We start from the raw sequence: 27231 nt of genomic DNA on the forward strand, positions 1-27231 counted from the left end.
CATAACCTTTTCTTTTGATGGCTATATCATAATTAATCAAATTTCCTAAATATCATTACTGTTCATAAACTTTTTTCTTACTTTAAAAATGATTGTGACAAACACTTTTGCGCATCCACCTTTTACCCTTGTCTAATTACATTCTTTTCTCATTAAAAGGTTTTTAAATGTATTAGTGTAGCCAATCAAAAAGTTCTTTAAATTTGCATTTCTTCCCATCATTAATGCACATACTATTTGTACATATTTTACCAAACCTGGATTTCAACTTTCTTTTTACTATTGCTCACTTAAAAACCTAAAACTTGAGTCCTGTTTAATTTGCATTGCTTTCATTATTAATGCAGCAAAACAATTGTTTCATCTACTTATAGGTATTTGTGTATGTTTCACTTGTCCGTTTTGCTCTTGTACTGGTCACTAAATCTGTTTAGAAAGTGTAGCTCTCTTTCTAGGCTCAGGGTCAGACTGTACTCACTGACTTTTTGGGAATTAGGCTTGGGTTTGTGTGGTACTTTGGTCAAATGCACTATGAACAGAAGAAATATGTCACAAAGTTTTACGTTCAGAGCAAAACTGAGAGGAAGATACAGACATCGTCCATATGCCCATACTCCCACGCACACACAGCTTCTACCATTACCCACACCCCCAACCGATCCTTTCTGCTTTGCCTACTCATCCTCCCACCCAGCTGCGGAAACCACTGATCTTTCAGCTGTCTCCACAGTTTTGCCTTCTCCAGAAAGTCATAGAATTAAAAACATCCAGCATAAAGTTTTTTCAGATAGGTTTCATTCACTTTTAATATTCACTTAAATTGCCTTCATGTTTTTTTTCATACCTTGACAGCTCATTTCTTTGTAGCACTGAGTAGCATCCCATTGCCTAGATGTACAACAGTTTATCCATTCACCTACTGAAGTACATACATCATGGTGACTTCCAAGTTTTGGCAAATATGAGTAAATCTGCTATATACGTCTGTGTGGAGGTTTCTGTGTGGACATAAGTTTTTGACTCCTTTGGGTAACTATCAAAGAGCATGATTGCTGGATCACATGATAAGAATATACTTAATTTGTAAGAAACCTGCAAACTATCCTCCAAAGTGGCTGTGCCATTTTGCATTCCCATCAGTACGGTAAGAGAGTTCCTGTTGTTCCACATCCTCTCCAGCACTGGTTGTTGCCAGTGTTTCTGTTTTGGCCATTTGGATAGGTATACAGTAGGATCTAATTTTAATTTTCATTTCCTTGATTGCATATGATGTGGAACATCTTTTCATGTATTCATTTTCCTCCTGTATATTTTCTTGTTGACGTTTCCATAAAGGTCTTTGCCCCATATTTTAATCAGGTTGCATTCTTACTGTTGAGTTTTCGATGTTTGTACATTTGAGTAAGAGTCCTTTATCAGACGTCTTTTAAAATAAGTTCTCCCAGTCTGTGGCTTGTGTTCTAATTCTCTTGCTATTGTCTTTCTCAGAGCAGAAGTTTTAATAAAGCTCAGTTATTTCTTTCATAGATGATGCCTTTGCTGTCTTGTATAAAAAGCCATCACCATTCTCAAGGCCATCTAGATCTTCTAGGTATTTTATGGTCACGCATTTTACATTTAGGTGTATGATCCATTTTGAGTTAACTTTTGGTTAGGGTGTAAAGACTCATCTGTGTCCAGACTCATGATTTTGGATGTGGATGTCCAGTTGTCCCAGCACCATTTGTTGAAGAAAGTATCTTTGCTCCATTGTATTGCCTTTGCTCCTTTGTCAAAGAGAAGCTGACTACATTTAAGAGGCTTTAATTCTGGGTTCTTTATTCTATCCCATTGATCTATCTGTCTGTTCTTTTGTCAATACCACACTGTCTTAATTACTATAATTTTACAGCAAGTCTAAAATTCAAATATTATCAGTCCTCCAACTTTATTCTTCTCCTTTAATATTATACTGGCTATCCTGAGTTTTCTACCTCTCCACATAAACTTTAGAAAAAGTTTGTCAATATCCATAATACAACTTACTGGAAATTTAATTGAGATTGCACTGAACCTACAGATCAAGTCAGGAAGAACTGACATCTTGACAACATTGAGTCTACCTACCCATGAACGAGAAATATCTCTCAATTTACTTAGATCATCTTTGATTTCATTCAGCAGAGTTTTGTAGTTTTTCTCATAGAGATTAAATATGTATGTTGTTAGATTCATATCTGTTTTATTTTGGGGGTGGTAATGTAAATGGTATTGTATTTTTAATTTCAAATTTTACTTACTCATTATTAGTAGATAAAGAAAGCAATTTATTTTTGTATATTAACCTGGTACCTGCAACTTTCCTATAATTGCCTATTAGTTCCAATATTTTTTGTCAATTCTGTATTTTCTATGTAGGCAATCATGTCATCTGTGAATAAAGATAGTTTTAGTTTTTCCTTCATAATATGTGTATCTCACATTGGCTTTTATATTACATTAGCAAGGACTTCCAGGGGTGCTGAAAAGGAGCAATGAGAGGAGGTATCTCTGCCTTGTACCTGACCTTATTGTTAAAGCTTTGAGTCTCCCACCCGTAAGTATGACGCTAGCAGTAGAACCTTCATAGGCAGTATTTATGAAGTTAAGAAGGTTCCCCTCTATGTCTACTGAACTGAGAGTTTTAATCAAGTGCTTGTTGGATTTTGTCCATTGCTTTTTCTACATCTATTAATATGATCATGTAATTTTTTATTTTTACTCTGTTGGTATAATAGATTACATTCATTGATTTCCAAATGGTGAGCAAGACTTGGATGCCTAGAACAAATCTGACATGGCTATAATGTATAACTATTTTCACTCTTTTTTGGATTTGATTTGCTAATAATTTGTTGAGCACATTCACCTCTATGCTCATCAGAGATATTGGCCTGCAGTTTTCTTTTCTTGTAGGTTTTTTTTTGTTGTTGTTATTATTAGGGTCATGCTGGTCTCATAGAATCCTCTGAGATTGACATCTTAGTTATTTTTTTAAACAAGTTTATTGATATATGTTTATACACTGTAACATTCACCCATTCAGGTGTGTGGTTCAATAATTTCTAGTACATGCATAAACTTGTCAACCATCACTATAATCCTTCTCTTTTCGTACCCACCACTCTACTAAGACTACTTCTAAGTAGTCTTAGAAGACTACGTAGTCTTCTAAGTAGTATTTCATTCCTCTCAAATGCAAGTGCTTTGTAGAGAACAGATGTCTTAATTTGCCAGGGCTTCCATAACAAAATACTACAGACTGGGCAGCACGAGCAACAGAAATTTATTTCCTCACAGTTCTGGAGGCTAGAAGTCCATCACCAAGGTGTTGTCAGAGTTGGCTTCTCCTGGCACTTCTCTCCTTGTCTGGCTGATGGGCAGCTTTCTGCTGTGTCCTCACATGGCCTGGCTTCTATTCACATGCATCCCTGGTGACACCTTGTGTATCCAAATTTCCTCTTGTTACAAAGACATCAGTCAGATTGGATTAGGGCCACCTAATGGCCTCATTTTTAACTTAATCACCTCTCTGGGGACACTGTCGCCAAATATAGTCACATCTGAAGTAATGAGGCTTCAATATACAAATTTCAGGGAGACACAATTCAGCCCATAACAACACATATTATTTCTTTTGAGTGAAAAGCCATCTATTTACCATGCAGCACCTAGAGTGCAGTGTTACCTCTCTTCTCACTGACCAGACTGTGCTTTCCTTCTCCAGCTTCTCACATCTGGGGATGACACCTACCCCTACTTGTAGTGCTGTTTATTCTTGGAGTCAGTATTACATTATTTCTTCCATTCTATTAAGAAAGTCATATTCCATTCAGTTTCCATACTTGTAAGTCAGCAAAGGACCCTCAGATGAAATAACAAAGCCACTGACTGGTTTTTCTGGGTCTCTGCCACATCCGTTCTCAGAGATTCCATATGCATACTCCTCCCCTTGAGAATTATCATGTAATTTCTCCTTTATTCTACACACAAGGAAAACTGCTTGGTTAGTACTCTCAGATTATCATTGATTATTATGAATTAATACCTCCCAGAAACAGAAAAAGTCCTCTTAACTTTTAAAACTTTCCTCACTATCTCCCTATTTCTATAATCTCTTCCAAGGTTGCATCTCGGATGATCAGTGTCCCAAACACCTAAACAAAGAAAATTTTTTAGAAATCACTGGTCGCTGCCTCTTGGCTCAGCTGTCCCTTACTTCATTAAGTCTTGCTTTTAAGTAATAACTTTATGTATGGATTTTAAAAGAAGAAAATAAAGAGGTTTAAAAAATTTATATACTTTCCAACTTGGAAGTATAGCTTTTACATGAGTTTCTACAGAATTGATCCTCTCCTATAAAATATATTCTCTACTACAATGATTTCAATTTAAGGCCAAAGTTCCTTATTCACAGAGTCATAAATCATTTTTCTTTAAAAAAAATTAAAGGGATATATACACACAAACTCCATTGATGTGCCAACATGCGTAAAGTGACTAAAAGAAAACTAATCATAATGACACCCTTCATTAGTATATCTAAACTGAATACCACAATTAAGCATGGGACTGGCTGCAGCGCGGGGTCCCCACAGCAGAGAAACCAGGCTTATATCCTCTGTGTCAGCCCCAATTCAAGGGATAAGAAAAATTACAAGTCTACACATCTATGACAATGCTAACTGTTTTAAATATTGACAGATACTCTTACATGTTGATACAAAGAACATTGTTTGTATAATGATAAGAAAAAGATTCTGAGATGCTCTAAATTACAGCTGGCCAGAGAGTAAGAGAAAGAGACCAGTGAACAGTTGTGGGCCAGCTGACAAAAGACTGTTCATACTCCTGTTGGTAGGTTGGAGCTTTAATCAACCTCCTGCAGTCTAAGAGCCGACCACTAGGTACCACCACAGCCTGCATATGAACGATCCTTCAGGACTTTTCCTGTCCTTAAACCCACCAAATATAGCAGTCAGTTCTTCCTTACAGACTGCACCAACCATAGAACTCCCCCCGCTTCACCTTTCCATCTCCCCTTGTCTGTAGCCAATGTAAATTCTTTAGAAACAACTTAGACATCTTTCTTTCCCAAAATACAGTGTATAAAAGCACTCATCAATTTCTGGAAGGCAGAGATGCTTGTATTTTCCACCAAGTCATACTTCTGATGGTTTAGACGTTATGCTCCAAGACCTGGTCCTTTTCTGGCTAGCAAAATGGCCCAGTAAACCTTTTATTATAAAGACATTTTCAGCTACAGAAGTTTCTTGTTTAATAATAATGATGTAAGTAAGCATAGGTTCCTCCACTGGTAAATAGGCCCCAACCTTTGACCTCATCAATCTGGGGAATGAGCCACTTCCACTGTAAGGGGCCACATTTTTATGTCCAAGTCCACGACCCCAGCAGTTATATTTACACTCAGTTATTCAGATCTCTTACTATCAAAACTGCTTACCACATAAGATCTACAGAAGGATGTTCACATGACCATACACACATTAGCCCTTAGATTGGTTCCTCTTCAGAAATTACACTTGGGGTATCTTTCACTTATTCTTGTTACAGAGTTGCCTACTCTCTTGAGTTTCAGAAATCTGCACTGCATTGCCAAAATTTCCCTAGGATGATCAATCTTAGGAACTCAAGGACTTTGGATATGTCCCAACCTGAAGAAAGCAAGCTTTTTTTCCCTACCTCTTCCCAGTAACACTCTACTAAGCAGAAGATCTTCCTTCAATCTGCCAAATAATGGCAATAGGTTTAGTAAGCTAGTGTTCTCTTATTTTATAAATTACATTGTAAGTGTATTCTTTTAAAAAGCGAGAGAGAAAATATTCCAAGCCCCATAAGTCACTGGTCATTAGACTTTGCTTAACTTCACCTCGTTCAGTTCCATCAGAGTTTCTTATTTTTTTAAAATCAAGTGAGGCTGCAGCTAAGGCTCTCAGAACATCCCAAAAGAAGCGGCTACTTAAAGGTCTTTTACTATAATAATACATTAGAAGAGGGATCTGTAATAACAAAGAACTCAATTCTTCAACCTTCTTAAACCATAGGAATTGCCAACAGTTCTGGGACGGTTCCCTGGGATAATACAGAAAGTGCTTGGCTGGAGGGGGTGATAAATGCAATCATTAAACCAACAGTGGCTTGTTAAGAAGGCTGTGCGTGTACCTGATAATGCTGAAAGCATTATCTTTTTTCTTTACAGAGGGGTCCTTTGCTTTTCTCTATACCTGGCATCTGAGGAGGTAAAACAGCCAGTGACTCTGTAATTCATCTCAGCACTGAACAAGTCCGCCTGCCTATGAGAGGGGAACATAAAGCTCTTATGACTGTTATCCGTTTTGAAATGAGGACCAAATAAACAAGAACAGACATGCTCCACAGACATAGCAAAAACATTAAATGTTCCGAAGCAAGCAAACTGGAATCACAAGTATTATTGTGGCCCAATGGGTTAAGAGAAAAAATTTATGTCAACATTTATAAAACAGACTGACTTCATGAGTTGACTTTAGAAATTAATAAAAAGTTCTTTGCAACTGGATTATCTTTGGCCATGGACTTAATTGATTATAGCCAATATACAAATAAAACCAAGTCCTGGGATCCTCTTTTAAAGCGGTCCAGTCTCTCACCATAGACTAAATCTCTAGTTCTTATTATTTACCAATATAAAATGCAAGGCCCGTAGAATGAATATAAATTGGACAATTTACCAAGCACTTCCTCACTGTCCTTTAGGAGCCTGGCACTTTGCTTGGCACTAAGAATAAGGAGAAAAAGACAGTCCCTGGGCTCAAGAAGCCCATGAGTCTCAGAGACAAGATAGTGTCCTTTACCAGAGGTTTATCATGCAAGGGGATAGCATGGTTGATACAAGTCAGCACAAAGTCCATCATAGGGACAAAAACAAGAAGAAAAAATGTAAACCTCAGAATTCTCTCATTTGCACTCACAGTTACTCATTAACATCCCAGCAACAACAGACATGCCTCCGGGCACTCACCTGTGACACTGAGCAACTACCCCTTTATCTCTGCCCTTTTCCTACTGCTTCCCCTTTAGGCGCTCATTTCTAAGTGTCTCAGGCCTCTTTCAGATCCTCTGGGGGCCTTTTCTTACTCTGGAGCCTAGGACAGGAGCTATCTTGCATGCTTCCAAGCCATCCAACAGTTCACCTCTCAGGGTCTGTCCACACTGCACTGACATGGTCCACATGTCTATCTCCCAAGCTAAAAGTCTTCCAAGGAAAAATGAGCATTTGATGGCAAGTATTACTACTGCTGTTTATAGTACCACTGCCTAGCACAGTGAGTGACACCAGTGTGAATTTGTTCAATAAATATTCACTAAGTAAATAAAAATAAATTCACTAAATAAATTAACTAATATAATACAAATAAAGCACTTTATAAAAATTCAGCAAGTGTTAGTCTTTTTTTAAAGCTAAGTATAATATGCTGCAGCATGTAAGAAGTTACTGCATAAGACTCAGTAAAAAAAAAAAAAATCCCCAACTAAAGGTGTACCACAAACATGGTGATACAGAGACACCTGTCGCCATCATTTTCGTCGGCACTAGACTGTGAAGCTAGGCGGAGCTTTGTTCCAACCCATTACATCGAATATGTACTAGCAGTAGTTGGTAAACAATGTATCCAACTCAACTGAAATCTTTTTTTTTGATGCATGAAGTAAAGTTATGGTGTCTATGTCAAAAATAGTTAAAAGGATTTAAATGAACTATGCATTCCAATGTTCACAACAGCACAACTTGCAATAGCCAAATGCTGGAAACAGCCTAAATGCCCATCAGTAAATAAGTGGATCAAAAAACTGTGGTACATTTACACAGTGGAATACTACACAGCAGAAAGAAAGAAGGAGCTCCTACCCTTGGGAACAGCATGGATGGAATTGGAGAGCATTATGCTAAGTGAAATAAGCCAGGTAGTGAAAAACAAATACCATAAATAAGTAAAAAACTCACCAATACGTAGAACCTAATCAACAAAACAAACAAGCAAGCAAAACAGGATCAGAGACATGGAAATAAGGAACAAACTGACAGAAACCAGAGGGGAGGTGGGAGATGAGGATAACGGGGGAAAGAAGGGGAAGGGTTGTCAAGGAACATGTATAAAGGACCCATGGACAAAGACACCTGTGGGGCAGGGACGATTGAATGTGGGGGGGTGGGGATGGATAGGGAGCAGGAGAGCAATGGTTGGGGGGAATGGGGACAACTGTAATTGAACAACAATAGAAAAAGTAAATCTTGGTAAAGTAGGGGAAAAAAGTAGGGATAACATGAAAAGCATTTAGCTCTGTGGCTGGCATGTAATACATCCTGCATTCATACTAACAGTCTTTTCTTCATTTTAAATTAATGGTAAAAATAGATCAGCGGAGTGTGGTGTGTGTGGAGGGTGTCTCAGAAAGTGACCAGGTGAAATACTACACTGAATCCAGCGATGCTAGGCTGGTTCCTTTACTGCCACACTTCGGTCTCACCATTTGGGGGAGCAAACGTTTCTTTTCAGTAATGGCCTTGATAATATTTTTGCTGTCACCACGTATTTGGTGGCAGTCGATACAGGAATCAAACTTGAGACTATTTTTTAAAAGCTTTAGAAACTATGGCATATGTTGGGAGTTTATTTACCATGGTCCAGAAGTTGTGTTAAGAATTGGATATGTATCATGTCATTTAATTAAAAAGAAAAAGAAACCCTGTGAGGCTGGCACTCTGTATCCCCGATATATAATGACTGACGTGGGAAGGACAGTGTCTGGCCCCTGTCCGCACAAGTAACACGTGGTAGAGTGACGTCGGAACTCAGAGTATTCCTCTTTCAGTGCCTGAACACCAAACCATAATGCTGCCCTTGCTTTCTAAGTGGTGTTCCACTAAAGACTGACATCTGAATTATTTAGAAAAATACTTATCCAAACAGATACCTTTCAGAGTCCCCAAATAAAAAATGCTGATTCCTGTACCATCACTTACTTGGGTATCTTGCTTCAATGTGCACATTGCTTTCCCACAAGGAGACTTAGTCCTTTAGGGTCTAGGGCTTGTCACAGAAGTCTTATAGTCCCAGAACCCAGTGAATCGTATAAAGGGGACATCAAATCAGTGTGTTATTTTAATTTAGAGTTCTGTAAGCAATAGACAGACTTCTATCTTGTTCTTACCTAACTGTAAAAGCCAAAGATAATCCTTTATAATTCATGCTTGATCTTAATTTGATCTCAATTCTCCCAAGATACTCCCTTCAGCTTCACTTTATAACTTTTACTTCCCTCGGTGCACCCCTCCCCAGGCATTTTTACCTGCATCTTGGGTAACAAAGCAGCAGGATGGATGGAGGGAGGGAACATATACGACTCTGGACTCAGACCCTCCCATTCTGGCTTAGCCACACCCTATAGATATAACCCTGAGATACTAATTAACTTCCCTTAGCTTTGATCTCCTCATCTCTAAACTGGATATAAGAACTCACAATGGCAGAACTTGCCTTTTATTATGCAGTCGGTAGATATTCCTCTCCATTCCTTCCTCTAGCACAAAAAATAAATTGGATTCACATACTGTCACATAAAACCCATCTGTTTCTATACTTCACATCACAGTCCCAAAATTAATCTTCTTTTTTCTCTCTGGGAATATTCCTGAAATGATGCTTTTTTTTTTGAAAAATAAACAATAGGGCTGCTTCTAGATTTAAGATTTTCCTCTTCAGTAATAACTAGTTTAAAATTCAAGTAAGAAAAGATGATTTTTAAGGTTATGGAAAAGAAAAGTGCTATTTGATCATCTCCAGGCTTGTACAATCTAAGATGGACAATGACAAATCTCGGAGACACCAGTTAACTCAACAGGCACTGAAGGAAGTTGCAGTAGGATAGTCAAGCTGTTGGGTGGTGAACTGAAGTCCGTATTAGCACAAGAAGAAAGAGGGTGCATGCATGCACACACGTACCAAAAAATAACAGGTACTGCAGCATAAATAAAAAATGTAAGTAGACTATCTAAACAAAGAATTAGTGCTGGTGTTTAATTTCAAATAAAGATGGCATATAACATGCAGCAAAAAGTATCTGCAAAAAGATATATTTCATGCAACAAATATTAATTATATTGAGAAACATATGAAGAAGGGAAGAAAAAATATACAGCAGTAGAGCATCCAATGTAAGCACATGATCTGGAGTCAGAGTGCCTGGGTTTGAGACCTATACCCATATCTTGATAACTATGTGATTTGGCAACATACTTTTTTTCTCTATGCCTTACTGTCCTCATCTGTGAAAAGGGTATAACTCTCATCATACAGGGCTTCTGTGAGGCATAATTGAGATGATTCAAATAAAGCAGATAGTACAGTGCCTGGCACGTAATAAGAATTCACTAAAGGTTAGACAAATGGGGTTAAATATCTTCCTCTAAAAATAATCCATTGACCCTCGAGAAAATATGTAATTGACATTAAAAAACCCTTCTTACTGTGACACATGATTACTCAATCAGTTTATTTAAAAAGTTGAAGATGTACAATTTTTGTAGGGGACTATCTAAAATTGTAACAAGATAAAGATGGAAAATCCATATTTAAACCTTGACCTGAGTAAATTCCTCTCTGCAGTTCATTTGTCCCTCTGCCACCCGACTGCCCCAAGGGGACGGCTGCCATGAGTGGGCGCAGGCTGCTCTGTGGCTGTCCCTCGCTCGCTCACTCACACACGCATGCACACGCACGCTCCTTAGGAATGGCTGAGAGGTAACTTGTGCATGACAAGCACCCTCAGGGAACATACCTCAGGTCTGAAATAGACACACTAATATCTTCAGCCATTACAAGCTCCTTAAATTACATATTTAGGTTCCAGAAACACAGCAGGGCTCTGGATCCACCTGAGAGCATCGAGGCTTCAGCCCAGGTGAGTCTCACTGGGGATTATGTGTGTGAGTCAAGGGCTTCGAGAAGAAACTCTGGATTTTGAAATATTATTTCACAGTTTATAGCTTGCTCAATGGGATAAACACTAAACTTCACATTTTAAGGTCCTATCTCAAGGATTAGTTTTACTCCCCTCCAAGATGTCAATTCATTACCATAAAGTATGAATGAACAGAACATTAAAGAATGACCTGCTTAGCGTTTTAAACACAATGTGTTGCACAGTCGAGTTCCAAATCCAAATTTGCTTGTACAAATTTAACGCTGAGCAAATGATAAATGTCCTTAATGCCTTATTGTAAAATAAAATCTGGTTAGCAATAAAAAATATATAAGTATGGAGTCTTATTTTTGGAGTCCATGCATATGTCAAATAACGAAAGAACACTCTGTTTCTGCACTGCGCTCTGCCTGGTGTGAGCACGGAATGCACCATGCATGGTTCTTGAAAAGATAAGAGCTTTCAGCCTTTCTATTATGAAAATAAAGCACAAAATGATAACTAAGCACCACAGTTTCCCTCTAAAGAGAATTCATTTAACGATAAATGATATAAATATTCATTTCAATATTTTCGTGGGTATTATTTTAAAGCCTGGGGAGAAAAGATGAAAGGACGACCAGAGTCCCCTCCAAGGCCAGGCCTGCACTCTGACGTGCTGGGCACAGGGACGGGGACGTGAGCACAGCTACTACGGTCAGACCCACTCAGTCCTGCTGGGGGTCGCCGCCTTCTTCTTGTTCTCAAAACCCCGTGAAGAACGCTCTTTTGCCTTCTTAAAAAAAATGCCTGGGATAATTACAGTCAGTTCTCTTGAACCATGAGTACAGGATAAGGGAGATTCTTTTGTTACAAGGAGAAGTCCTCCACCCAGACTCTGACTGATAGGAAGATTTTAGAGACAACAACCCCCACGTTGCTCACCGGAAGCCTGCTTTGTCACGACCCCATCCACCTGCTCTGAAGTCACAAAACAGGCCTCTCTCACGGCCTGGGATACTGGCATCCTGGGTCTACCTGGTTTCTTTTTATCTTTCTTTTTCACTAGCAGAGGCTGTCTGATCCCTGGAGTAATCACCTTCCTAGTAACCTGACCACAACACTTCCTGGACTCCACTAACGGGAGAAGTGAGCAGAGGATTGACGGCACACAGGGAGGCCGCATGCCGAGTTATCAAAGGGCCGAGTTATCAAAGGAAACTTAGGCACGAGTGCTGGGTCCGGAAAGCAAGCACAGAGGTAAAACAGATATGCTTGGGCTCCAGGGACACACCAGCACCCAGGTGTCACTGGGATTCTGCCTGTGCTCTCTGTTGCTCTCTCCCCCTTCCATTCCTATTTTCTGCTTTATGTAGGCAGTTGCATTACTTTTTAACCTTGATTTGTAGAGAAGAAAAGGGGAATAAAAGACCTGAAGTTATTTCACCAAAGTTATTTTATAGGACATCTTGTGAGAATACTTCAAGAGTATATTACATTTTAATTTTAAAAAAGCAAACAACATAAGCCCTGATTGTTGGACTATATATTGAAAAAAAAAAAAAGAGAGGTTCTGACTTATATGCTCTCTCAATCTCTGCTCATTGCTTCCCCTTGGAAGGATTCATTTCTTAGAATCCCCTCAGTTTCTCTTATCCATCTTAAGTGGAGGGAAAAAATAAGAAAAAATGTAAGGATTCATAGATAAAGGGGTAAAAAAATAATGGGAACAAACAAGATAAAGTAATAACAGTTTCACAAATGATGCTGAAGAGAAAAATATGAACTGAAGAATGATTATCTTAAAAGTCCTAGACCACATTTTATTTAGATTATGGTTATAAAACTACACAAAACTTTAAGTTTTAAGGATTACTCATGCCACAAATATACCAAAAGATGGAAGTAATTGAAGGCAAGATTCAAGGGAGAGTAGAACAACTCAAATCATACAAGATGTATCATGGAGACTGGATTTAAAAAGTGAAGAAACATTGAAAGGACTTATGTAGGAGTATAAAATATGAAAACACTCAATATCCTTTGTAAAGAATATATCAGAAGGAAAAATACTGAATTCTGCAAAAGCAGGCAGGAGGCCATTACAGAAATGGGTGTCAAGAGTGGCAGTAGCCAGCGAGAACAGGGCGGCAGTGGAGCTGGGAAATGAGAATGGACTGGAGCTGTGTTCAGTACGAAAACTGCAGTCAGGGCAAGAGTCAAATTTGATACCCAAATTGCAGTGACTGCGACAAGAAGGATGATGTGACATTCACTGAAAGAGGAGCAGAAGAGTAAGGGCAGATTCTAATGAAAAGAATACTTTTTTTTGCGCCAAGTTTGAGTTGCCTCAGGAACATTGAGGGGACAATGTCAACTAAGTAAAGCAATCACATTATTGGATACAAAAATCTGCAGATCAAGAAAAGACACTGACTGAAGATACAGGTTTGAGAGTCATTAGCAACTACAAGGTTCTGAACATCTAGGCAGGTGATGAACTGGCAGAGACTGGTAACAGAGCAAGATAAAGATGCTGGGCCAAGACAAGAAAGTATGTATCTTCTACCTCACACACAGACTTTAAGGACACTGGGTTTGGCTCTGTTCCCTGACGCTGCCCAGGATGGCAAAATTTGCATGCCTCATTTTACGCAACTTCATTGCTAACCTATTAGTTTTCTTTAATGTGTAAACACTATTTATATCATCTAAAACAATTTTGCTCATATGATTGTTTTAGAAGACACACAATAAGATATTCCTAGATCTGTCTTCCACAGTTTACAAAAATACAAGAGTTTACATAAATCATTTGAAGAAAAGATGGAAATGGGGCCGTGACCAGAGTGGCACTGTTGGTTGGATGCCGTTCCACAGAGTGAAAGGTCACCAGTTTAATTCCTGGTCAGAGCAAATGCCTGGGTTGTGGGTTTGGTCCCTGGTCAGGGCACTTACAAGAGGCAACTGATCAGATCGATGTTGCTCTTTCTTTCTCCCTTCCTTCCCCTCTCTCTAAAAATAAATAAATAAAATCTTTTAAAAAAGATGAAAGGGTGTGGGGAGTGATAGTTTCTGCATAATATTTCATTTTTGTGAAGCCTGGAGAGCTGTACCCCACTGCTATGTGTTGGAGGGTGAACCCCATCATGCTTTCAGAGTACATAATGGGCTTATTCTTTTTCTCACTTGTGTGAAATAGGGTCACAACAATTTCTCTGTCTAGTTAGACAACATATTTTTGGCAGCAGAATTTTGTATGTTAATTTAATGCATTTCCCCATAGATTTCCTAGTATGTAGGCAGGAACAACTCTACATATACTAAAAAATAGAAAGCTCTCAGTAATGCCATTGATCCAAATATATCTGATAGCTTAGGTACAGAACTAGTGTATGTATAGAAGCTTTGAACTATTTCAAACCATCTATGATACAAATATAAAAATGATAACCATATTAAAAATGTTTCCCAAGGTCCACTAAACTATGTGTTTTTTTTGTGTGTCTTGTACTATACTTTATATTTTGATTAACAAGAAGTTATACTTTCATGGTCAATTTTGGGGAGAATTTTTGAAGACTATATTAAATCTTACAATACAGCACTTCTTTGAATAGTTCAGTAGACTGAGATTGAACTAAAGCAAGTTGGAATAATGGGATACATGACCAAATGTCAGCAATAAAGTCATCTGCACGCTTAGTATGAAACTATAAAATCAAAAGCTATTTCAAGACATTGAAATTAGGTTCCAACAGCTAACCAAAACTACCAAAGGTGTTCATAAATTTGAGGGGTTTTGTATTTGATGAAAAAGAAGATGAGTATTGGGCATTTCAAAAATTAAATTTTCCTCATTAAAACTTTACCTTAAAACATAAGTCCCAATTTTGATTTAATAATTAGGATTCTATTAGAATTGCAGTAAGTCAGAGTGTAGAAAGGGAAATACTCTTTTAAGCATTTTGTTAAATTCTACTGCTGAAATCATAAAAGAAATAAAACATGTTATTAGATTTTTCTGACATGGAGAGCTACTTCTAAAAAGTTAATTTTGTAGCTTTTTATGACACCATGGATTAATAAGTTTTAATTAGGTTAAATATAAATATCATACTCTAAAAAGGGAAAATTAATATGAGGTACACTAAACCCAAGATGGATTATCATTTCTTATTTCATAGCCTAGCATATGAGTGAAACAAAGTTACTATTGTCACAAGAGGTAATGAAGAATTTTGTGAAGCTTCAATATTTGTTGGCTAGCTGTGGAACTATCCAATAAATATCCAACTAACTGAAACACAGAACATTTGTTCTCAGTTAATACATGCAATTAAAAAATACACTAACAGAGGCATCAATTTCTACCTCAAAGAGATGTGTTTTCAGATGGGAACATAGGAAATAAGCAAAATGTACTGTAGGGGTATGTACTGATATGTTTTAATACAAAGTAGTATATAACTACGAGTCAAAGATCTATTATGTATGAATACGATAACAACATGGTTTACATAAACTTACTCATTTCAAAATATAATATTATATGTTTAGTATTCATTTCCAATTTATGACATTTCATGAATTTTAATTTCAAACTCCAAACATTTAAACAAGGAAGTGGAGTACACCTATACTTTAGAATTGTTTAAATAAATGCGGATGAAATCAGTTTATAAAAAGCATGCAATTACTGAAGATAACATTCATGCCTAAGCTATCTTCTTTTCTTCAGGCTTAATTCACTATGAACTGTCCGTGTAACTTTGAACAGTTAATTATCTGTGCCTAAAATTCCTTCTCTGTATAGTAGTCATTCTACAGAGACGTTAAGTAAACTACACTAGGTAATAATATAGATCACAGAAAAAATGCTTAATTCATAGTAAATAGTCAACAAAGTTTTATTACCACCAATATAATTGTTACCACCTCTCATTTATTTTATTCCTACTTTTGTTAATGTCTTCATGGTTCTCCCCTTCAGGAAGGGGGTTACAGAACTCTTAGGAAAATACTTACAACTATCTGTCTTATCACACATACAGAGTCTGGTACAGACTAGGTGCTTCCCCACCAAAGAGAGTGTTATTAAGTGAAAAATATTAATGTTACTTAGCGACTATTCCTGTGGAAGCTATGGATGTGTGATACCATGCCAAGTATGTACATAGATTCTCCAGTCTTCCTGATGAACCCACACGGCATGTCATTACGCGCAGGTTGCAGCTGAAAAACACTGAGGATGGAGGTGTTTACAGAACCCACCACCATCCTTGTTGAATGAAAGTGGAGCCAAGACTGACACTTAGGTCTCTCTGGTTCAAAATTCTATTGTTTCCCATTATGTTATAGCATATATTCATAGCTCTTTCACATCTCAAGACACTCCACATCTTAATTATAGTCTTACAAAGTCCTTTCCAGAACATAGAAACTCTACAGGAGAAGGGGCCAGACCTAACAATCGCCAGGTTACAAAAACACCATATAAATGAAGGATTCTCTAGTGAGAGGACTTGACAGCAGCTAAACATTACCATGAACTCACCCCTCTGCTCCACTCAGTCCTACCCCCCAAACAGCACCCCCTTTCTCTTTCTCCTCACGGCTGGTTTTTTTCAAATAATGGCCTATTTTTCTATGTCTTTGCCTTCTTTTTCAGGTCTTAGACTCTAAAGCCTAAAGAAAATTGTTAAAGACAACCTGACTTCAGGCTTTTATGTAAACTCACACAATCCCAGAGCTTCTGGATTCATTCTAGTTGGAAGCCATATTAGGACAGCTGTTTAAATGTATTACAGGACTTCCTGGGACCGGTGAAAGCAACTTTTCCATGATTACATTTATAAGTTGAAGACCAACTGACTGCCATCTAGATCCAATAAGTTATCTCCTGGATGACTGAAAGCATTAGTTGAAATTAATATTCAGAATGATGATATGGAGGCCTCATTGGCTCTTTGTAAAAGGTCAAATAATGTTCAATGTATTGCACTTACTAAAAATGGATAATTTTACAATAATTACATAAAGAGCCATAAAAGCCATAACATGATATTCAGAAATGAGTTGAAAGTAATTTCTGAATTAACCTTTTAATATAATTTCGATTAGAAAATGTGGTTAAAAAAGTAACTGATTATCTAGGCACTGGAATTGAGTGACGTGTTCATTGTAATTGTTTCAATGGTATCCCTATTAAAGTACCCATGACATATTTCACAGATATAGAACGAACATTTCAGACATTTATATGGAACCATAAACAACCCCAAATAGCTGCAGCAATTTTGAGAAAGAAGAACAAAGCAGGAGGGATCACAATACCTGACATCAAACTGTATTACAAGGCCACTGTAATCAAAACAGCCTGGTACAGGCACAAAAACAGGTACATAGACCAATGGAATAGAACAGAGAGCCCAGAAATAAACCCAAGTCTCTACGGTCAATTAATATTTGACAAAGGGGAAAGAAGCATAGTTGTTATTTTCTCCTACTCGACCTCTCTGCCAAGATTAGAATAGCACTGGGGCTTCGATGAGGACAGTGATATGAGGTGTCTTTCAGAGAACCTGTGATGTTACTGCTGCAACTCTGAGAGGTCCCCTGGAATTCTGGAAGGAGAGGCAAGAAGTGAGAATCAGTAGATCCTTTTTCTGGACCCATTGTACAGTAACGGCATTTACTGCAGCAAGAGTGTCTGGAGAAGAGGCTGTACAACTATTCTATATTCATTCAGCAAATACTTCTTAACCAACTACTGTGCGCTAGGCATTGTTCTAGATGACTGGGATTCATGACTGGTTGAGAAAGACACGAAGACTTGGCATTTTTAAATTTACATTCTAGTGTAGAGAAACCATAATAGCAAATAAGCAAATCACAAAGTATGTTAAAAGGTGATACACTCTATGAAAAAAAGAAAAATGAGAGAAGGGTAAAGGGATTGTGAGTACATGGGTAGGAAGACACAGAAGCATTTACCAAAGCAGAAAGATGAGTTAAGACGATATCACAGTAATTCAGGTAAGAGAAGATGGTGACTTAGGCGGGGGTAATAGTGATGATGGGGAGAGCTATTTGATTCTTGATATGTTTTGAAGACGAGGGTACCAGGTTTGCCTGGCAGGTTGAATAGGGTGTGTAGGAGAAAGAAAGGAGTCACAGAGGAGTCCACAGTTTCTGAACTGACCAAGTGAAAGGATGGCATTGCCAACAACTGAGACAGGTAGATTACAGGTAAAGAACATGTGAGGGAAGAATAATGACTAGACACACTATATATGGAGTAGGCAGCTCCACATCTCGGTCTTGGAGAGAGGTTTTGGCAGGAACCATGGCATGGGTGAGACAACAGAGAGGTAGTGGGTGTGGATAGAAAGGGCACCATCGAGAGCCCCTGGGAAACTCCAACATTAATAAGTTATATGGAAGAGGAGAAGCCAGGAGGGTGAGAAATGGAGTTAATTTTGTAATAGGAGATAAAAATAAATTTTGAAAATAATGTATCAATGACAGTTCAAGTAAGACCATGGTTCAAGTGTTTCAAGTGAGTACTTTGGAGATGCAGAAGGCAGAACCAGGACCGATGGCCACTTATAGGGATAATGATCTTATTGAAATAAGAAAAAATATATAACAGCAATGTCTACTCAATATTAAATCCAGCTGTTTTATAACACAGTGAAGTTTCTATTTAATCACTAGAGGTATTCAGAGACAAGCTGATGAGTACCACGGATCTTGTAAAAATGATTCCTGAATTGGGTAGGAGATTAGGCTGTACGACCTATGAGATACACTCCACCAAATGAGTCTATTATTTCTGCCTCACTTAACACCAGAGGAGAAATACATCTGCTTTTCCATCTGTGGGCCGCTGCAATCTAAGCAGTCTGTGTTTGGAATTATCTCAATGCCTCTTCATATAAAAGAAAGTGAATCATAGCAATGGTTTAATGCAAAGAGGAGAGGCTTTGGGGACAATGTTAACGGTGTCACTAATTGTGTGGCTTTAGGAAATTTCCTTGAATATTTTAAAATCTTAGTCTCTTCAGAATTCTCGCCAGTGTTCTTGAGGGGACACAACAGCGGTTCTCTGTGATTGATACAGTGGGTACGCACACCAACCTTAATTCTCTAAGTGTGAGGTCCCAGATTTAAAGGCTGTTTTACGATGTTCTAAAGTTAGCTGTTTGTCTAAACTGGAGTTCAGGACTACACTCTTCATTTAAGTGCCATATTTACTCATAAACCAGAAACAGAAGTGTATGATTTTCTTTTAATAACGACAAAATTTCCATCTGGTTTTTAAGTTCATAATAGATTTTGAGGAATAGTATTTAGGGTTAAATTTTTGTAATAAGTGTGTTAAGATGTTACTTGCTTACATACTACTAATAAAGCCACACAGTGTAATGAGGCAAAGACAACAAGCTGTGAATTCTGCGTGGCTGGATATGAATCTCAAATCGATCATTCCCTAATACCATGATTTTGGCAAGTCAGCTCCTCTGAGACTCAATATTTTTCCTATAAAATGGAAAGTATAGAATTATCAGGATTTTGAAGACAACTGAATGTGTTAATACATGTAAAATAAGTAAAATGTCTGGTACATAAAAACAGTTAATAATCCTTAGGTTTTATTATTTGTTCCTCTATTCTAGGGGGAAAAATCTACATAGAACTAATTGTTTTCTATTTTAGAAGTTTTCAGTTAGCTCAAACTATTTTTAAAATATCTTTATTATTGGGAATATAACAGATTAATAATAATTCAAAGAGCACAAAAGAACCTGCAATAAAAAAGAACACGTCCCTGTTACATCTATCAATCTACTTATCTATCTATCTATCTATCTATCTATCTATAATCTTACATACACATGAGCATATCTATGTGTGTGTATATATATCCCTTTTTCACTCAAGGAAAAAAACTATAGTATTTCATACTTTGACTTAACAATACAGGTACATGTGTGCAAATATGTAACTCTAAAATTACATAATGCTTTGAAGTCTGTGTCCTTGTGATTATCACTGATTCTGCAAAATTGTTCCCCAAAATGGCTGAATTTCAATAATCTGACCAACAGGTTCTGAAGCATACTTTCCCCATACCCTTGCTACATTATTGATTACAATCAAACTCTTGCATCTGTAAGTATGACAGAAAAGAGACGCATTTCATATTCACCTTAACTTGTGTTTATTGATAAGTGACGTGCGGAGTTTTGTTTTGTTTTTTCTATTTGCTTTCAACAGTACAAGGATGAAAAGTGTCTGCTGATACCACTGGCTTCGTGTCTAATTTTTAAAAAATTGAGTCCATTTCATATAAAAAAGTGAACTTTCTGTCATGTGTTTCAAATATTTTTCAGAGTCACACCAGTTTGGCACAGTTAGTGCCTTTGCATTTTGGTGATCATCATTTTCACTAGTACTGAAGTTTCAGTTTTATGTTGTAAAATGTTTTAATAACTGATAACTCTAAAAATTTCCATCTTTCTTAGAAATGCTTTCCCTAAATTAAATATTATACCATGTTAATAAATTTCCCATAAATTATTCTAGCACTTTTTCTTTTTTGCATTTAATCTTAAGTCCCATTTGGTTCATGCTGGTATAAAAGATGAGTTAGAAATTTAGTCGCCCTTTACTTTGGTCCTCAAATGCCTCACTAGTCATCTGTCCAACATTTATTGAATAATGATTAATTCACATGAATGTAAATATATATGTATTATGTAATATACATCCACATTTATTTCATGAAGAATGTAAAATTGATTTAATCAAATACCTGGTTTGATCTTAAAATTCAGTAAATTTTAAATATTTTTCAGACTACATCAGTTTTGAATCATTGAAGTAAACAACATTTGAGTATAATTTATTTGTTTAAAGTGTGCTATTGAAATACATTTGGTAAAATTTTGTAACACAATTTTTATTATAGTAAAATATATATAACTAAATTCACCATTTTAGTTGCTTTTATATATGTGATTCAGTGTCATTAAGTATATTCACAATGTCATCTAACCATTACCACATCTATTTCCAGGACATTTTCTCATCCCAAACAGAAAGTTTATTACTCATTAAACAATAATTCTCCATTTCTCCCTCTCCGAAGTCCCGGGTGACCTGTATTTCACTTTCTGTGTTTGAGAACTTACCTGTTCTAAGTACCTCATATAAGTGGAATAGTGCAATGTTTGACCTTTTGTGTATGGCTCGTTTTACTTAGCACAATGCTTTTACTGCTCATCCACGTCACACTGTGTATCTGCAGCACAATGCTCTCGAGGGAGGAATGATATTCCATTGCAACTATGTATCACATTTTGTTTATCAATTCATCTGTTGAGGATATTTGGTTGTTTCCACGTTTTGGCTATTGTAAATAATGGTACGCCGAACACTAGTGCACATTTGGTAATATTTTAAAGTTTTTGCTTTGGTTTTCATAATAAGAGCTTTGCAGTGTTTTATTTTGGTGATACTCTTGTGAAACACATATTTTCAAGAAAAATACTTATAATATGATAGAAATAGAAATATTATACAAATTTCTTTTAAACATTACTTAAATTAAAAAGATAATACATAAGAGTCACGTTTATTCACAACTTTCTACATGGATTTAAATTTCTTTCAAAAAGATGGTTGTAGTCAGGTCATAAATTAGTAATCCAAGTAACAACAATCTCTCATCTGCATGTTTCCAAGGGAGTGCACTGACTTTTCTCCCTGTATCTTTTCTAGAGAGTTTGTTTTTCTGTTAATCTCAATACTAATATATAAGTACTTGAATTTACACAGAATTCTTGCTTCTACACGTCATTAAGTCCATCAAAGTCAACAATAATATAGGAATCCAAACAATTGGTAATATAGTGTCTCTCAATTTTGAAAGTAATCTTTCTTCTCTAGTCTCTTTAAAATATATTTCAAAGCCCCTACTACTAAAACATCAAAATAAATGAAAGAAGAGACATCTGTGCCCTAATGGGTGCAGAGAAACTTACTGAAGACTCACCAAATTAAACAAAATAACAAATGAGGAAACAAGAGAATAAAAATGGCTAGGTTATACATGGGGATGTGAGGTGGAAGATATTTTGGCTCTTAAGGGACCCTTGAGTAAGCATGCATGTTTGGTCACATTTCAACAGACATTTGCAATTTAAAGATCCTTTGGAAGTAATTTTAAGCTTTCCAGTTGAAGATAAAGGTAAAGTAACCTGACCAAATAAAAGAAAAAAAAAAAAACAAACAGATTAAGACAGACTAAAGAGCCTCTAAAAGGTCTAGACATAGAAAAGGGCAGACTATTTCAGGAAGTATACGAACATATTTTGTGAAGAGGTGCTGAGCCCATAGAAAAAGGAGGATGTGGAGAGAAGTGTATGTAAGTCAGAAACCCATGGGGCAATATGAGAGAGAGGCAAAAAAAATTTAAGTTTACACTGGAAAAATAAATACATAGGATGAACATTAATAAAAAGAAAGTCATCAGAAAAGGTAAATGCTAGACATAATATCATTGCAAATTTCTAAATTTCGCTAGAAAACAGTGTTATTTCAGGTTTCATTCTCCTAGAGAGAATGAAATCTACAAGTACTTTGGAATTATTTTTGATAGGAAATATGAATCTGAGTGTCATTTTCTCAATTAAAATTTAAATTCATAGGTGACTAGGAAACTGATATGAATAAAACAAATCCTAAATCTCACCAAATCCGGCCTTCCATTTCCTTTAGAATATTAGAAAGTGATACTATGCAATGGTCTCTGTCTGGTAAAGAAAAAAATGGGTTTAAGATGTAAACTACAGGGTGGCTTTTAGATAACCACAGTGCTTAGAAACATAGAGAGGTGTTTACACCTCTGGTTATGCTGTTTTTGAAAAGTGGTCATAGTTTCCACAGTTAATATTCCTGGTCTCTATTAACGCTCCTGAAATGATCTGATAATTACTTACAAAGTTAGAAAAAATAACACTCATCAAGGATTTGAATTTGGGTTTTCCTCTTTCAGAGTATAAAGAAGGAAACAAGCCCTGTGGGATGAAAGGCTTGGCCGTGGAGACTACATCTAGCCATGCACGGAGGCGGCCCGGGCCCTCTCTCTAGGGCTGAGCAGAGGAAGATGAAATATGGAGCAAGTGTGATGCTTCTGAGCATATTTTAGAACTTTAATTTTCTGCATTAATCTACATAAGGAATGGATTTGCAAAGCAGCACAGGGGAACATGACTGTGTTTGATCTTAAAAGGGGCCAAATTTGGGGCTGATTTATACTCCTGGCAATCTACTGCTTTAAAAAGTTGGCAGTAACTCAAGGAGAGAAATAAAAAGTGGGCCTTGGGGCAAATTTAATTTAGAAAGGTTCTGATGTATTTCAGAGGATTCTGAAGGCAATATCAAAAAGATATTTTTAAAAGGCATTGAGAAGTTGAATTGCCCAGGTGGACAAGTAAGTACAGTAGCAAGCAACAGGTAGATCTCCCCTAGCAAGTCCACCTTCCTGTCCTCTATTACCCTCCCAATTTGCCCACCCTTGTACCAGGTACTCATTTTACATGTCTAGCAGCAACTAAACATAACACAGCTCTAGCCATTTATGTCTGTCTTTGTTTCTTAGGTTTTATAAGGCACTTGTTGGTTGAGGACCAAGAATGTATAGCATTTTTCTCCTTCTTCCAAGGATGAATGTTGTCTTCATTAACGTCAAATTTATACCCCAAGCTATGGTTCTATTCTTTACTTTTGCATATGCAATACCGTGGCACAGAATCATAATCACCGCTAAAACATAATGCAATCTTTGGAGACCTCACACAGCAGCTAAACTCAATACACATATTTTCAACACTACAAGCGACTTGATTTAAGAAGCCATGACCCAATTTACATGTGCAATTTTACAGACAAAAACAATGAGTTATGACCACTGCTTTCTGGGTAAAGACTGTAAAATTATTTTGATTACAATAGGCGCCCCAGTTAATGACATTAACATTTTAAAAATAAATATATGCTGACTATAAAATACACTATGTGTGGATTTAGGGAAAGGGGCTAATGTTAAGGATGGTGAGTTTTCTGCATGATTATAAAGGAACATATTGACACATGCTACCTCCTTGGAGACTTGACTATGAAATAATAATTGCTCTGATTCTAAAACATTTTCAAGTGCCAGCAATAGATGTACAAGGCCTATTTCTTTACTAATCTTGTTAAAAACACAAATAATAAATCAAGCAAGAAAAACTGTCTATTAAAATGATTTAATAATGTAACATATTTTACCCAAATTAAATGATTAACCATAAAGCACCAGAGCTACATAAATCATTATTAATGTAAGACCATTCTTATAATGCCCATAATTTTAAACCTGAAACTTCTTTCAATTCTGTGTATTACTCAACTGACAGCAAATTAACTTGAAATTGGAGATGAACTGAAACAAAAACCTATTCAAAAAGGTCATGTAATAAAGGCAGGAGAAGGTCATTCCCTGAAGAGTCCCTGTAGTTATTTACCGCCCTTTGTTGGAAAGGCCGGTGTCCCACCCCATTAATTACCGGCTCCCACAGACAGCAGCATGGAGGGGAGAGATTGGTCTGAGAGAAGTTGTGAAAGCAGGTCTTTTCCCAGTGTGCCCCTTGAAGGATAAATCACTTTTTACTATAAAAGATTAAACTTCAAATCCATACTGTTGTGCTCTGCTCGGCAGTTCACAGTATCACCCCACACCACATAGTTTACAGCTCACAGATGTATATCAACTACAGTTCAAATTTAGCAATCATATCCTAATTCCACCCCATTGATGTTTTTGGGAGAAGCAGGCAAAAACCACTCAGTAGGAGAGAATCACCACTTTTGAAATAAAATATGGCTTTCAAAAGATTTATTTTAATTTTATTGTTTCAGTATAAAAATAATCAAAAACAAATTCAGGTCAACTTAACAGGCTGTCCCGTTTCTTAGCACTCTTCTTCTGTAAAGAGCCCTGAGAATTCTCCTATGTGTGATAATTAGATGTGGAAATGTACATCCTTTTAAATGACATTGTATTTATCGATTAAAAATGGTAAATTTTCTAAGCAAAAACTGTGATTTGAAAACATTACCGAACTATTAATTATTAGGGGCTATCCTTTTCATATTCTTCCATATTTTACATGGAAATGTAATACAAATATGTGAGCATTACTAGTCAAGTTAAAAATATAATGGCTTATAAAAGCTGAAGAATCTAAAATAAGAGTAATCTAAGCAGCCTCATCTGTACCAAAGACACGTCCTTGAGCAATTCATGATCTCCCCATTACTGCATCTGGAAAGTGAAAGTTCTATGTATTCTACGATTTCCAAGGTTAGTCCCAGCTTAAACGTTCTGTCATTCTAAAGAGACAAGAATTTGCTAGTGAGATATGGTTTATTTCAATATGAATAGGCAGTTTTGTTGTTTGATCATCTTCATACAAATTAGAAAATTAAACCTCACAAAGATTAAATGCCACAAGATACTGTTTATGGTCAATATTTTCATGAGGTTATGCAGTGACAGATGACTTCTAGAACTAGTGGTATGACCATATTGTAAGGTATAAAAATGTTGAATCACTACGTTGTACTCCTGAAAATAATATAACCAATATAAGGTTGTATACCAACTACTCTTAAATAAAAAAAATAAATTGAGCCCTGGGCGGTGGGGCTCAGTTGGTTGAAAGTCATCCCGGGACCGAAAGGTTACAGGTTTGTTCCCCAGCACGCACAGTCCCCGGTCTGGGCTTGTACAGGAGGAGGCAACCGATTGATACTTCTCTCTCCCATCAATATTTTTCTCCCTCTCCCTTCCTTTCTCCCGTCCTCTCTCTCTAAAAGCAATGAAAAATATGTCCTCGGGTGAGGATAAAAGTAAATGCATAAAAATAAATGGAAAAATATTGTGTCAATATTCATCATTATGAATCAAAATAGACTACTGTATTATTCAGCATAAAATCACAGATACTGTCACTTGAAGAGCCATCTGAACTTGAAATGCCTTCCCCTACTTGACAACCTAATTTGGTCAAAGACATAAAGCTGCACTTTACTGAGAAGCAGATATTGAGTTTGTCACTGACTTTCCCATGTACAGAGAATAGACAAGTGTTATTCTGAGAAATAGCATCAAGTTATATACTATTCAAGTTATATATGATTGAAGGAAAAAAACTTGTACTCTAGACTATAATTGGGTAATTAATCATGTTCCTTAATAAAAGGCACATCTTTCTTAATATCCAATATTTCTACTATATTTCATTACGATGTAAAAATTTTCACATATGTTTCTATGACTTCCCAATTTAATATTCATAGCAATGCAACTGTAAAGTAAATCTAATAAAATTTAATATGAAAATTATATCCATAGAATGCACCTTTCCTGCAATAAAGTCTAGCTAAAAAAATAACCACAAAAATCCAAAACTTTATTTAGAAGTTAAATTTCATGGTTTGGTGGGCTGCAACAGTTTTATCCCTGTTTGAAATAATTATAAACACAACACTCTACTTAATTATACTTACTAAAATTTATCATATTAGGAGACAATTGGTAAACTATAGTATTTATGTCTGTAATCTTTATTATTCAGATAATTACATGGTCCTTTGCTTCAGATCCACTCTTCTGAAAGTATATTACCAGCTTGAATATTTGAGTTTCCATTTTTAGCTTACTTAATACATTAAAAAAATAAAACTCTCTCTTTACCCATTGGAATTTATAAATATAACTGACAAAATCATGCGGCTGCATGCTGTTTTACAATCCTGACTTTGGTGATACAAACCTCGTGTGATAAAATATCTAGTAAAAAAGTATTCTGAAGAGAGCAATGCATAATTTTTGTTTTATTTTTTATTTTTTAAAGATATTTTTATTTATTTTTATTTTTAGAGAGAGGGGAAGAGAGGGCAAAAGAGATGGGAACATCAATGTGTGATTGCCTCTCACATGCCGCCCTACTGGGGACTGGGCTGCAACCCAGGCATGTGCCCTGACTGGGAGTCAAAACCAGCGATTCTTTGGCGATGCTCAATCCACTGAACCACACCAGCCAAGGCCAATATCATAATTATTTGTATGTAGCCTCCTGACTACAGAAGACTGATAGCTATAATCCAAGGGTCTAATAAAAACTACACTGATTT

At 36.6% G+C, this 27231-nt stretch overlaps 1 protein-coding gene across 3 annotated transcripts in view; it reads right to left on the reverse strand.

Annotated features, from left to right (window-relative positions):
- KHDRBS2 (KH RNA binding domain containing, signal transduction associated 2) overlaps nucleotides 1–27231 on the reverse strand; it is a 544593-nt gene that overhangs the window by 429625 nt on the left and 87737 nt on the right. The gene's annotated exons all lie outside the window — the stretch shown is intronic.

The sequence above is a fragment of the Desmodus rotundus genome, chromosome 11 (assembly GCF_022682495.2).
Source record: "Desmodus rotundus isolate HL8 chromosome 11, HLdesRot8A.1, whole genome shotgun sequence".
In the NCBI taxonomy this organism is placed as follows: Eukaryota; Metazoa; Chordata; class Mammalia; order Chiroptera; family Phyllostomidae; genus Desmodus; species Desmodus rotundus.